Below are 14458 nucleotides of genomic sequence, written 5' to 3' on the forward strand. Positions count from 1 at the left end.
TGGATCTCTCTCTGTGGCCTCAGCCAGGCACAGGAAGATCCACCCAGCTTATTCTCTTTGTCTGTCTTTTCTACATCCTTTGCCGCCCCATCTCAGGCTCACCGAACCCTTGGCTGTGCTGGCCTGCCACACTAATGTAGAATCTCGGCCGAATTTCAATATTATAATTTCAGCATTCTATTAAATTTTGCATTCATAAATAGATAAAAATGATAACAGATTACCTTTTCCCCTAAAGAAACATCCATATACAACTGGCCAGATGCATCTGTAGGTTCTGTATTTGCAGATCCAACTAACCAAGAGTCAAAAGTCTTTTTCTTTTTAAATGTTGCATTATTACTGACATTTACTATGTAGTTAAGCCTACAATTATTTAATATATACTAAACATGCAAAGACTTTTTCTTGTCATTATTCCATAAACAATGCAATATAACATTTATTTACATAGCATTTACATTGTCTTGAGCAATATACATAATCTAGAGATAATTTAAAGTATATGGACTTAAGTATCCTAAGTATAGTATCAGCAGGGAGTCCTGGAATCAATCCTCTGCAGCTACTGTGGGACAACTGTAATTATTTTTTGTCTCAAGTGAAAGAAATTCTGATAAATGGTGAATACCTGAAAAAAAAAAAAAAACACCAAACATGTGGAAGAAAAATGTGATTCTTTAACTTTATCCCTGTTATATCCAAAGAAATGAAATTGATAATAAAACCCTTGGTCATCTATGCCTTCATAAAAGGCAGGGGAAAACATTCATTAGGAGGTTAATTATCACCTCAGAACTCAGAAATGTCTTGTTTATTTGTGTTTGTGACCAAGTTGCCCCTCCCTACACCCTGGTGTATGGCCTCGTTTTCACTTGTATATTTTTCACACTGTAAATTTCTTGTACAAACCGAAAGAAAAAAATTAAAAATTTTTTTTTGATTTTTATAAAAAAACAACAACAAAACCAGGAAGTGGTTGTGATACTAATATTTTCTAAATGTCATAGAAACTTAGAAACAAATAAAGATTAAGTTCTCTCTTCCAGAGATTTTTGAGTTTTCATTCATTAAAGTAATCCAGATTTTGTAATGATATCATTATTTTTATCCTTAAACATTATCCATTCCTTCTTCCAGAGAATGATGAATGCTGCTCAGAGATGAGTTCTTGAAACCTTGCGTCAACCTGAATAGAGGAGTGTGTCTAGCTGACCCAGTGAGTAAGGACACTGCAGTCAGCCACAACATGGGCTCAAGGGATCAATTTCCTGTCTTCAAAAATATACATATTCCTGATGTTCACTGCAGGTACCACAATCAAACATTAGGGAGAGAGACTTAAACAATTTTCTAAGAAATAAGGTTTTTGTTAGCAGCCATTTGAGATTGTAAAGGGATGTTCTTAGGAAAAACACCATCTGGTTAAAATAATGAAACAATTTTATAAATAAAAAATGTCAAAAAAGATCTTTTAGTTGGCTCTTCTAAGTATCCAAAAAATATCTATGTCTAGATTACTAACCAATATACATCTACAGTAAAAGTATTATATAGAATTATGCTAAATCAGGCCTATAGGTAATGTATTTATATATTACATGCCTATCCAGTTATTCTTTTCCAGTATCTCTTATGTAATATTCTTTTGAAATGTATTCAAGGGTTAAAATATTTTCAAAAGAAAGACCTAATAAATAAGAGAGTAAACTCTAATAGCAAGAGCTCCATTTTAGTTACTTTTCTATTGGTCAGGGAAAACTTATAAACATGTGTATTTAAATAAGCCATTTGGCAAATATAGTAAAAATGACTGAGGTATTTGTAATCCCTTACTTAAGGAGTATAAGAGTTTAGAAATGGAAGAGAAGAAGTGAAAAAAATGGAGAAGGTTGGGATTTTTAGAAGGACTTAGAGCTAGTAAATTATGTGCCAAATTTTTACTCTGGAAAAAGTAAATCTCATAATATTTTTAGCAATTCTATATCCAAACATCTGATCAAAGTTGAACCTTGAAGTGGGTAGATGAAATTAGGGTATGAAACCACAAGAAAAAAATTCAAAGATAAGAAACTTGACATGTTAGTGTAATTCATCTAAAAACTCAGTCATGTTGAGACCCCAGTTCAGTAAGAAATGTTAGCTCTGCTTAGTTAAGAGAATATTAGTGCATTCTAACAGATAAGAAAATCAAGGCTCACCCAAGATCCTAAAGTAATAAAAGGCAGAATTGAGATTTTGGGCATGCACTATTATAATTAGAAATCAAGTGGGGTCCCATGATAGAAATCTAGTCTTCCTAAGTACCTTGCAGTTTAGTATAGAAAATGGGTAATCATTAAATGCTGATGGACAAAAATATATAGGGTCCCCAGAAACACCATTTGAACATCAAGGAAATTAAAAGATTTATCCAAATCTTTAACCATATCTCCTCCATAACTCATATAACATAAGATTTTGTTTTTTTCTTTGTATGAAACACTACTTTCAGAAAAGTTAAATAACAAAAAAGAAACCTTTCAGATTACTGGCCTAAGCATGTAATAATATACCCTCATGAAACTCACCCTTGATGACTAACCTTCTGTCCACTTCCCCCAATGTATTTCAACTGGAATAAAATCTAAAAGCATTCATAGTGTGTCAAATTAAGGGACTCTATTTTTAAAGCTAGGAAGAGGCATATCTGTTCCTTGGTGGCTTTATGATAAGTTGACTTGAAAAAATTTTCTTTTTTGTTAAGGTTCTACCATTAAAAAAAAATGTACCTTTTAATAATTGAGATAACAAAGGGATGAGAAGAAAATATAGGAAAATATAGTGACATTCTGTATTTTTATTTGTTACATGTAGCAATCCAATTCACTAGAGGAAAATGTAAACTCTTCAGGAAATGTAGTGGTGAGTATTCAAGGTAATTTGGATTTTTATATAGATATCACAGATGTTAAGTGCATGCCCAATAGATAATAATCTATTTAGGAAATAAACATCAGCCTATTTTTTAAATATTTATATGTTTCACTTTATGCCTAACTATTCTCACTGAGCTAAAATAATTTATACAGCTACAAACATGCAAACTTTACCCATGGATGTAATTCAAGCAAGTGCAAGTATCACCTGTCAGTTGGCTGTTATGAAAACAAATTATAATTAATTAAAACAAACTTAAATTAATCCAATTTCTTTAAAATTCTCTGCAAATACAGTACAGCTCTTTGAGAAATAAAAACTAATTTGACTTCCATTACTCCTAATTAGCATTTGTTAATAAGGCAAGAAGTTTTATACAAGCTGTAGCATCTCTGCTTTTAAGAGTGGAAAAATTGACTATTATTGAATTTAAAACAAAATTAGTTAAGCTTAGGTGACTTGCCTCAAATGACCCACAATGGCTACTCTAGAATGTAATCTTACTGAAGAAAAAAATGTCTTTTTGTTCCCAAATATCCCACCCCAAGGACTGTCAAACTGTAAATTGATATTTCATGATAGCTTGAATATCTTCTTATTATATAAGAAATCAACATGTAATAGAAAAAGTTTTGTCAGCTCCTTCAATTTAGCAGATTGAAGGAGCTGACAAAAGTATAAAAGGTCTTCTATACTTTCAGATAATAATGGAAAAGGAGAGTCATTTATGCCTAATACCTGGTTAGATTTTAATTCCCATTTTACATTTATTTTGGGCAAAGGAAACGACTTAAACACCCTGTGCGAATGCACGGGATTGTCAGATTTCCCTCCTCCAAATGTTGCAATCACAGCATTCAGGAAGCTGTGCTTACCACTTTTGTTGCTCAGTCACATAATTCTTCCTCTCTTTTCTTGTTCAAAGGCTTTTGAAATCCTCTTCCTTAACACATTTTCCCATGACTAAGAAATACAAAAGAAAGAAAGTTAATCTCTCTGCCCCTAGTGTTTCTCTTGCTAGCACATTTCTCCCATGCAGTAAAACCACCCCTGGATTAGTGCTTGTAGCACTTACCTATCAGCACTTGCATAAAGTGAGCTATACACTCATGCAAAATAGATGCTGACTTTTTAGACTGAAGAACCACGTTGAGCCTGGACATTAAATCTAAATAGAGCTTTGTGCAACAAACACATTTTACAATATCAGGATTCATGTCACTTCATTGCCCCATCAAGATATGAGAAAGAAGACCACAGCATAAATTAGGAAGTTATTATTTGAAAGATGATCCTTTGATTCAACTTTGGTGAATTAAAAAAAATAAATTAAAATACATTTCAGCAGGGACATGGCATCTGGTCTATGAAAATCCTCACCAAAAAAAATTATTTCAAGGATCTCATTTCAATCTCTTCAACATTAAATATTTTATCTGCATATTTTAACAAACATGAGCCCTATCATAATTTCTATAAATTTACATCAATCTTAAATTGGACATTATTAGAACAAGTATATGTTTTTGGCTTAGTATTTAGATACAGAACTAAGGCATCAAATGACAGAACTAAGTCACATTCTTATAAATATATTATAGTTCAAATCTTCCTAAAATCAACAGAAAGGAAAGACCACATTATTGATATTCATGTTAATTTTGTTCTAATTTCCAAAGCTATTCGTTTTATTTGTTAATAATTCTTTGGCTAACGGGTTTAGTCAAATAAAGTAAGTTTATAATAGTTCTCTCAGTTATGTACTTAACACTACTTAAGAAAAAAAGTATGCTAACTTGAGGATAGGATAGTAAACTGAAAAACAATAATGGAATTGCTACATTTTCTTCCCTGTTTTGACCATTAAAAGAAAAACCTCTCTTCACACTGCTCTGGATATTAACTAGTAGTCTGGTATATATTACATCATAAAACAGTTAATATTTTTGTGCTTCCTCTCATGTTATTTTCTACTTGACCTTAGTAACTAGCCCATGTCCTTAAGAATAGGTAAAGAAAATATCCACCTGGTTAATAAGAAGATTGAAATTTGGTGACTTCTAGACAACAACTTTTAATTTTCTCTGTTATTATATCTTATAAAACCTGGGAACATTGCAAAAATAAACATTTTATTCCAGTTGGTTTTGGGTAGGACCAGTAATTGCACATTTCCAGTGATCTCCTGGGAGATGTCAATGCTGCTTTTAATTGGACCATGCTTTTAATTATAAGGTTCTACTCACATTAGGAAAATATTCAATTTTAATTTCCTTAAATTTACACTGGATATAATGTTTATAGAGTCATATAATATTAACCCACGACAACAACAGTATCCGAAAAGAAAAAAATCATACAAAGGAAAATATAATAACTTCAGTGTTTGTCAAATGCTTTTTTATATACTTTGAACATGTTCTGCATATCCTAACTGTGCACCTACTTCAATAGCCAAGACTTTTCACCTACACTAATCCTGTCTCAACCACAGGTTTCCTTGCCTCTTGCTCATTTATTTATTTTTATGTTTTCGTTGTCCACAAGTACTCTCAGTAGCTCAGCAAGAGCTCCTCTCTCAATTCACAGCCATGTGCTGCTTAAGTAATAGCAGTACCCCTTCGTAAAATTCAAAAAATGAGCATTTTTAAAAGCATCTCTCCTGAGTTCTTACCAAAAGGTGCCACTTCTTTCAGATCATTGTTGAAACCTGACTTGGAGAAATATTTGCCTGATTTCATGCAGTGTATTCATTCAACTTTGCCACGATGTTATCCATTAAGATTACTTTTCAAAAAGAAAAAATTATTGGAAATCATAGTCTAACAATTCCACCTGAATAAATTATATTGTTTAAAAAAAATCAAAGTTTTATCATTGTTACATGCATCTATGTGCACTGGCACACAATACACACTACATTTACAGATATGGAGAGCTTAAAGAGTAGAATGAGAAAATTAAACTATTAATGGCAGAAATATATAATAGAAGATTATACAGCCCTAGTATTTCCTAAATAATGTTTCCTTGTATCTGAAAGTAATACTATTTGGAGGTAAATATGGAAAAATGGTTAAAGATGTGTATATTGAAATAAGAGAATCTGAGTTTGAATTCTAGTTCTATTATTCAGTAGCCATGTGACATAGGACACTTAACCATCCTGATTCTCAGTTTCTTCACAATACTTTCTGCTTCAAAAAAGTGTATTAGCTTTTGGTTCACAGCAAAAAAAAAAAAAAAAAAAAAAAAATCACATAAGCATAAAACATTAAGCATTATTTTCTCACTGATAGGTCTATAGCAGTGGTTCTCAACCTTCCTAATGCCGCAACCCTTTAATACAGTTCCTCATGTTGTGGTGACCCCCAATTTCATTATTACAAAATTGAACATAATTAAAGCATAGTGATTAATCACAAAAACAATATGTAATTGTATATGTGTTTTCTGATGGTCTTAGGCGACCCCTGTGAAAGGGTCGTTTGACCCCCAAAGGGGTCGCGACCCACAGGTTGAGAACCGCTGGTCTATAGGTTTACAGGTAGGACAAAGAAGTCAATTTGTGGATTAAATACAGGTCAGTTCCATGTGTCTTATGCTGGGGCCAGGAGTGGACAGGCAGCGGCTACCTGGCTACAAGTATTCCTTATAGTAGAGTTCTGAAGTTTTCAGAGTGTTAAGCAGTAAGATGTGCTGCTTCTTCAAAATTCTATACAATAACAATATCACCTTAGCTCACATTTTGTTGGCCAAACCAAATCATATGCCAGGCCCAACTTCAAGAAGATGTGGAGGGAAACTCTTTCCCAATCAGTGGTAAGCAGAGAGGCAGTGACAATTATCTGAGCAATAATCTAATCTGCCCCAATAGCTCTTGAGCATTTTATAACACACTTCAGATGCTTAGAAACTGGGATACAATAAGGACTCAGCAAATGCTTAGAAAAAAAAGAGATTTAGAGGAACACTGAGCAGAACCTAGCTGACTATTCACCAGCCATTTTCCTTTGGCTCTTGAATACACCGCTCAACCACATTTACCAGTTTCCCTTGCATTTAGTACAGCCATTGGTCTGAGTTCTGGCCAATGGAGAGTGGAACAAATCAATTGCTAGACCTCAGTCTGGCTCACACAAAAAAATCTCCCCAACAATCCTCCATGAAGCTTGAAGCCGAGGTCCAGAGAAAGACCCAGAGGATCTAGACAAGGCTGTCCAGCAGAATTTTTCTGATGATGAGAGTATTCTCTATCTGCATTCCCTAATAGTTCATAACCAAATGTAACCATTGAGCACTGCAGCTGAGGAGCTGAATTTTTCATTTTACTAGTAATCCATTTAAATTAAATGACGACCATACTGAACTCTGCAGTTCTAGAAAGGACAACTATTCTAGATAGTATGAGCCTGCAAGGTTGCACGCCAATCATCTGAGTGAGCTGTGACATAAGTAAGAAGTAAAATTTTACCTTGTTACACAACTGGGATTTGGAGATGGTTTGATGGAGCTGTTAATCTATTCTATCAGGAACTATATGTAATAGAGTTAAGCATACAGGTTTTACCTAATTTCAGATCCCTAAAGTTATTAGGGGTTTCTATTTTGTCGCCATTAGTTCAGAATCATCTAAAGCAGTGGTTCTCAACCTTCCTAATGCCACGACCCTTTAATACAGTTCCTCATGTTGTGGTGACCCCCAACCATAAAATTGTTTTCCTTGCTACTCCATAACTGTAATTTTGCTACTGTTATGAATCATAATGTAAATATCTGATATGCAGGATGTATTTTCATTGTTACAAATTGAACATAATTAAAGCATAGTGATTAATCATAAAAACAATATGTAATTATATACGTTTTCCGATGGTCTTAGGCAACCCCTGTGAAAGGGTCATTCGACCCCCAAAGGGGTCGCGACACACAGGTTGAGAACCGCTGATCTAAAGTGAAAGAGGAAGGGGTAAGAAACCCATATCAGCATCTTGATTGCTAAACTCCTTCCCTCAGCTCTAAAAATGTTTCTCTCTAGGCTAGGGAGGGTTCTAGGAAAGAACTGTTTTTGCACAATCATGTATTTGTTTCCCCTAATTTTGTTGTCTTATACATACCTACATTGTATCCTTTAAAATACGAAAGGCACGATTGTGTTAGGTCTGTGGTTATGTTCTGTTATTCTGAGATTATTCTCCCCTAAACAATGGTGCTTCTTGTGTAACTACCTAGAGTGAGAAACAATAGTGCCTTAATGTATAAGGACATGATATTTAATGCTTTACATTTTTTCAATATTAGTCTTCAACAGTAGTGAGTTAATTTTCTGAACTTAAACATTTAACTAATGACAGTTTAGTGAGTATTCACCCTTGTGTTACTTGCCTATAAAATTTCTTAAAGGATATAGTTTGAGTTTGCTTCTTGCAGGATTTTCCTTTTGCTTATATAGAAAACAGCATCACAAATTTAAAACTTATTAATGGAAAATTTATGCTATAATATAAGTAAATATGGGTTATCAGAATTTACTGTTAAATATAATTGATGTGTTTAATTTATAGAATGGAAAGGGTTTGAGATCATAAATGAGGAGTCTTATTATTTTTCCAAGATTATCAGTGGTATTTATTCATGAATAACCACTCATTCAAATATTTAAGTGAATCTGAGACTTATTCAAAATATTGCAGCCAAAGCAATTATCAAAGCTGTTTCATACCAATTATGATTTTATAGACAAGCTAGCACAAGCCATTGTGCTCCTTGCCATACAGAATTAAAAAATTGGAGACAAAATCATCTCCTGAATTTATAATAAAAGTAATATAGTACATAGCAATGAGTAGTTAGAATTTTGTTGATTTATACTTTTCAAGGTGGCTTTTAAACTCACACTATTCATCTCCCTCAAGTAACTCTGTGAGGATGCACAATGGTGTTTTCTCATTTAAGTGAAGCAGTTAGACTCTGAGGAGGTAAATTATTTACTTCATATCACAAGTCATAGACATTCAAAAGTAGAGCTAGAATTATATGACTTGAATATAATACAATGGTTTCTCCACCTCAGAATAACAGTAACAAAATCTGAATGAGAGTTTTACTGCACTTAGGAATGGGTTCCACATATTAACAGCACAACTTAACCACTATTATAAAAGCTGTGATGGGGCTCATCCTACATAATAAAGAGTGAATATGCAAATTAACTGTCACTCCACGACAAATATGGCAGCGCCCATAGTGGCTGGGCGGGAGGTTGGCATTGTCTCCCGGGCAACGAGGTGGATGATTTGCCCGCTGTATCTGCCTCCCAGGGGCGAGCCTGCGCCATAGCTCCTACACACGATTCCAACCACTGAGGAAAGGTCAGACCCCAGGGCCACCGTCTCTGCCAAGAACCAGGAGGCAGCTGCCCCAAGTCTCAGGTGAGAGCACGGCTCTGCCTCCTGCTTTTCAGACCCACCAGGACATAGGAGCAGAGCCTGGCCTTCACCGTCTCTCTGGAAGCAGCCTCCCAGGGCAGGTGAGCGGACTGGAGGTAATGCCTCGGGCTCCGCCCCTTCCAGCGGGCGGGGAAGAGGCAGCTCGGCTCCTCCTCCTCTCACCTATCCCCTATCCCCTCCCTTTCTAACCATGGGCCTCACTGGGAACTTAACTTTCTTTGTTAAACATGGGAATTCTGGACAACGATTGTCCGTCCTCTGTGAACCCAGCGGGAGAACATGTCCAGGGCCAGGCAGTGACTGTGCACAAGCACACACCTTTCTTCCCGCGGGAGATGGACGGCTGCTCAGAGAACTCTGTGCAACAGCAGGGATCCGCTGAGCAGTTCCCAGGCATCCGGCGAGGAGTCTGCCTGCGAAGAGGTTACTGGAGAAGGGTGTCTCTCTGCCGCAGGTGCTCCAGGCCAACCCCTCTGACACCCCCAATGGCGAGGTTTCCCACGGAAACCGCAATGCAGGATGAGACCTGCATTTCCTCACCACCAAGCCCTCTGAGAAACTAAGAAAGAGGCTTCCAAGGCTGTGACTGTGAGTGCTTCACGCAAACCCACACGACCGCCTCCCCAGCCAGCACCCAGCGCCTGCTATCACCCAGGGGTCTTCCACGTTCCCTTCACCCAAACCTATGACAGCTCTCCTCCATTGCTGCAAGCTTAGGGGACCGTGATGGAAGAAGGCACCATGACTGCTCCAGGGACGCAACAGTGGGGCGACTCAGGGTGCAGAGAACTGGCCGCATTCCCAATGCCCGGATCTGGTTACTGCGTGGTATCAAGGCTCCAACTCCCCAGGGCGTGCCTTCCCTGTAAGCTACACACAGTCCCAACAGGCACCGCACTGCTGGGCAGCATGGAGCAGATACATGAAACCCCCCAGCCAGGAACAAGCCAGTCTCAGGCAGCTGGTCATGAACTGGCCACTACAAGGATGGCCCTGCTGGCTGTCCCTGCACTCAATTGCCTGCCGAGGTCCTGACCCTATGGTTTGGTTCACTCCTCTTCCTCCCCAGCCCCTCTAGAGACCCGAACTTGTATATATATAATCATCTGAAGAAAGAATGATTCAAAAATTTCCAAATTTGGCAAAATATAGTAAAAAGTATAAACCCACAGATCAGAGAAGCTCAATGAATAGCAAGCACAGGACATAAAGAAAGCTACATCAAGACACATAAAAATCACATTGCTCAACACCAATGATGAAAAGAAAAAGCTTTTGAGTAGTCAGAAGAAAAGATACACACTATACACAGGAATAAACATAAGGATTACAAAAGATTTCTCATCAGAAACAGTGTAAGGGAGAAGATAGAGCAACATCATTAAAGTACTCACAAGAGGGGAAAAATCCTCTCAATTTATAATTCTAGACTGAGTGAAAATATTTTTTAAAATAGTTAAAATATATTTTTCATATATAAAAGATTGAATTTTTTTATCACCAGCAGATTTGTAGTGTAAGAAATGTTAAAAGAAGTCCTGCAAGCAGAAATAAAATTTTGCCAGACAGAAATAATGATCTATGCCAAGAAATGGAAAACACCAAAGACAGTAAATGCATAGGAAAACATATAATAGAAGTTTCTTATTATTTACATATATTTAAAGATAATTAACTATTTAAACAAATAATAAGGTAATGTCAGTTTTATAACATCTGTGAGAGTAAAATACATGACACCAATAGCACAAAGATTGCCTGGGAAAAATAAAATTTTGTTACAGTGAAGTTTCTATACAAGATGTGAAGTGGTATAATATCCACTTGAAGATAGACCGTGACAAGTTAAAATCCCATATAATAAAGAGCTAATATACAAATAGTCATCACACTCTCATGCCATCAGGCCATAACAGCTCAGACACTCGACACTGGGAGAGAGGAATGGGGACCAGCCAGGCTGCGGCCCGGGAGAGGGACAAGCCACCCGCCACAGGGTCCCAGGTGCCAGCAGCTGCGCCTGTGCCTCTGGCCAAGCCTATGGCTGGCCAGAGGGAGGGAACCCCAGGTCCCAGGTGCGGGGCGAGGCAGAGGCAGTTAGGGGCAATCAGGCCAGCAGAGGAGCAGTTAGGGACAATCAGGCCAGTAGGGGAGCAGTTAGGGGTGATCAGATAGGCAGGCAAAGGTGGTTAGGGGTGATCAGGCAGGGAAGCGGAGGGGTTAGGGGCAATCAGGCAGGCAAGCAGAGGGGTTAGGGGCAATCAGGCAGGCAGGCAGGTGAGCAGTTAGGAGCCAGCGGTACCAGATTGCAAGAGGGATGTCCAACTGCCGGTTTAGGCCCACAGGATCAGGCCTAAACTGGAAGTCGGACATACCCGAAGGTGTCTCTGATTGGAGAGGGTGCAGGCTGGGCTGAGGGAAACCCCCTTCTGTGCATGAATACCATGCACTGGGCCACTAGTAGATTATAATTTGCTAGGACTTTAATAGATAGCTGTATTTTCTAAGAAACATGTTATTCTAGAATATTTTAAATAAGCAGTTTGTTTTAATAATATACCCAATCTTATTTACACTACTAAAATGCTTACTAAACTAATCTATTTTTATTATTGTGCAAAGATAAAACATATGCCTACTTTTTTTCTGAAATAGTCAAGTTAGTCAAATCATGATTAATTAGGATTTATTGGATGCCAACGTATGAATCTTTAGTAAATGATGCTCATTCTTTTTAACTGGACTGCATAATTCAACAATGAATAATATAAACTATGATAAATAGCATGCTAACAAGATAGAGATTTGAGTGACTGTTTTGCCCTCACAGATCTTCAAAGTTTTTAACAAATACAGAATTCATTACAGCCATTCTTCAAATAAAAAATAAAAAAAAAGAACCGTTCAATTTCTATAAGCAACATATTGGAATTACTTGAAACAGGCTTGTGGTAGCTATTCTCTGGGGAGAATAGTTGTTAACTCAATAGCATCAAGTCCTGAGATGAAGGGAGAGAAAAACAAACCAATCAAAGCTAATGGTTCCTGATGAACCCAGATTAAACTCAGAGATTGGTCTGGTTTAAATATACTCAAGGGAACAGTCCTTCAGATAAGAGTATCAATTTTCACTCTGGGTCAATAGGATGAAGAGTGTGCGGTTAAAAATCAGATATTGTAAATGTATACAGCTTGAGCCAGGATGCCTGCTGGGGAGAAAAAAACAAAACAAAACAAAAACTTGGCAATCAGAAGACACTCTGAGGGTACATGAAAAATTATAATCAATATAGTGAAATTAAAAAATTTTAATTAGATAATTGAGAAACATAGTTAAAAATAAATGTACAAACTAACTTTTCTATATAGCTTAGAAAATGAAAAAAATTATATCAATGAAAAATATGAAAATTGTTATGCATAAAAGTGGTTGAAAATATCTAGGATTAAAATGAAGAAAACTTCAAAAGTATTAAATAAAATAAACACTTGAATAAAGAGATGTCACTGCACATTCATAAATTTAAATATTTTTTTAATTTAATATTTTTCTCCAAATTTAGTCTAGGTGCAAAGAAAATCTAATCAAAATCTCAATATTATTTTTGTTAATCGTAGATGATACTACAATTTTTTAAAGGACCCTATATAATAAAATCCCAGCAACCGTTACAGCATAACGACCAGAACAACCAATGACCAGATGACCAGTTGGTAGCTATGATGAGCACTGACCCAATCTTGCTGTCGGTGCTCTGACAGCTCCAAATCCCCTTCACCCGCACCCCGGACCCTGACAAGAGGGAGGAGAGAAGAGGGAGCCAGATACCCTCAACCCAGACCCTGACACAGGGAGGTGGGAGCCCCATTCCTCACGGAATCGGCTGTTAGTCAGCTGCTGTCCATGCCCTGACAGCCCAAGTTCCCATTCACCCATATCCCAGACCATGTTTGGATGTTCTTCTGATGCAGACAAATTATGGGATGAGAATAAATCTCATTTTATTGAAGATTTTTGTTGGAAATTATACCAAAGAGAAGGTGCCTGTGTGAACTGTGAAATGTATGCCCTTAATGAAATTCAGGAAGCATTCACATTGCATGGAATGAAATGTTCGCATTTCAAACTTCCAGACAATCCTTTATTAACGAATACAACTACATGTGATAAATCATACAAGCGACAACAGGAAGAGGTTTTGATAAATTCTCTGAACAATGAACAGTTGGCAGTCATTCAGACTATAATTTCCACCATCAAAGATCAAACTGTACTCCCCAAATGCTTTTTCTTGGATGGTCCAGGCAGTAGTGGAAAAACATATCTTTATAAAGTTTTAGTACATTATATTAGAGGTCGTGGTGGTACTGTTTTATCCAAGCATCTACAGGAATTGCTGCAAATTTACTACGCAGTGGAAGAACCTTTAATTCCCAATATAAATTACCAATTCCATTAAATGAAACTTCAATTTCTAGACTTGATATAAAGAGTGAAGTTGCTAAAACCATTAAAAAGGCCCAACTTCTCATTACTGATTAATGCACCATGGCATCCAGTCATGCTATAAATGTCAGAGATAGATCACTAAGAGAAATTATGAATTTGAATGTTGCATTTGGTGGGAAAGTTCTCCTTCTTAGAGGGGATTTTTGACAATGTCTCAGTATTGTGCCACATGCTATGCAATCAGCCATAGTACAAATGAGTTTAAATTACTATAATGTTTGGGGATGTTTCAGAAAGTTGTCTCTTAAAACAAATATGAGATCAGAGGATTCTGCTGATAGTGAATGGTTAGTAAAACTTGGAGATGGCAAACTTGATAGCAGTTTTCATTTAGGAATGGATATTATTGAAATCCATTCCTAAATGAAATGATTTGTAATGGATCTATTATTGAAATGATTTGTAACGTGAAATGATTTGTAACGGACCTATTATTGAAGCTACCTTTGGAAATAATATATCTATAGATAATATTAAAAATATATCTAAACATACAATTCCTTGTCTTAAAAATGAACACGTTCATAAGTTAAATGAAGAAATTTTGGATATACTCGATGGAGATTTTCACACCTATTTG

General features: G+C 36.5%; 1 long non-coding RNA gene across 2 annotated transcripts in view; it reads right to left on the reverse strand.

Annotated features, from left to right (window-relative positions):
* Positions 1 to 3757: 3757 nt before the first annotated feature.
* The window catches only part of LOC118663511, a 75671-nt gene continuing 64970 nt past the window's right edge, over positions 3758 to 14458 (reverse strand). For both annotated transcript variants that reach the window (XR_004970070.1, XR_004970075.1), the window contains one exon: positions 3758 to 3882. This is a non-coding gene — a long non-coding RNA (uncharacterized LOC118663511). The remainder of the gene's footprint in view (positions 3883 to 14458) is intronic.

Source organism: Myotis myotis, unplaced genomic scaffold (assembly GCF_014108235.1).
Source record: "Myotis myotis isolate mMyoMyo1 unplaced genomic scaffold, mMyoMyo1.p scaffold_m19_p_1, whole genome shotgun sequence".
In the NCBI taxonomy this organism is placed as follows: domain Eukaryota; kingdom Metazoa; phylum Chordata; class Mammalia; order Chiroptera; family Vespertilionidae; genus Myotis; species Myotis myotis.